This window comes from Penaeus monodon, chromosome 15 (genome assembly GCF_015228065.2).
Source record: "Penaeus monodon isolate SGIC_2016 chromosome 15, NSTDA_Pmon_1, whole genome shotgun sequence".
NCBI classification, from domain to species: domain Eukaryota; kingdom Metazoa; phylum Arthropoda; class Malacostraca; order Decapoda; family Penaeidae; genus Penaeus; species Penaeus monodon.
Genome location: NC_051400.1, coordinates 15472202 through 15472700, shown reverse-complemented (window position 1 = coordinate 15472700; position 499 = coordinate 15472202). Strand labels below are relative to the sequence as shown.

Below are 499 nucleotides of genomic sequence, written 5' to 3'. Positions count from 1 at the left end.
AATGAAGCTTCAACTTTCCTTAAATCTTAAATGTATGAGGCAAGGAATGTGATAACATAAATTCAAATATGACTGGATTCCTTTGTGCCATTGAAATAAAATAAGATAATAAATCATAAAAAAGAAATAGGAGAAAAAAGTTTAAGTGAATACAAGCATCTGATGACAAAAAAAAAAAAAAAGTTTCTAATATTCAAGAAATAATGATAATACTAAATGATAAATAAAACCTTAACATACATCTAGGTAAAAGAGCATTAAACTCACTCAACATTTTTTTAAGAACAAAACCATATGATTTTCTAGTTTTCTAAACAGAAGCCTTTAAATGGACCTTTATATTTATGAATTAGGTAGATTATTGGATAAACTATCAATAATACGCTATGAAGAAAATACAATCTAGGAAATATAAAGACAGACTAATCATATTACTACAGCTACATGATTAAAAAAATTCTATTGAAATGAAAAAAGTTTTCATGGAATTCTTCTTTTA

At 24.4% G+C, this 499-nt stretch overlaps 1 protein-coding gene across 1 annotated transcript in view; it reads right to left on the bottom strand.

Moving 5' to 3' along the window:
- The window catches only part of LOC119581779 (phosphorylase b kinase gamma catalytic chain, skeletal muscle/heart isoform-like), a gene marked incomplete at its 3' end in the record, with an annotated part of 27775 nt that overhangs the window by 616 nt on the left and 26660 nt on the right, over positions 1–499 (bottom strand). The window contains 1 exon segment of the mRNA XM_037929909.1: positions 1–499.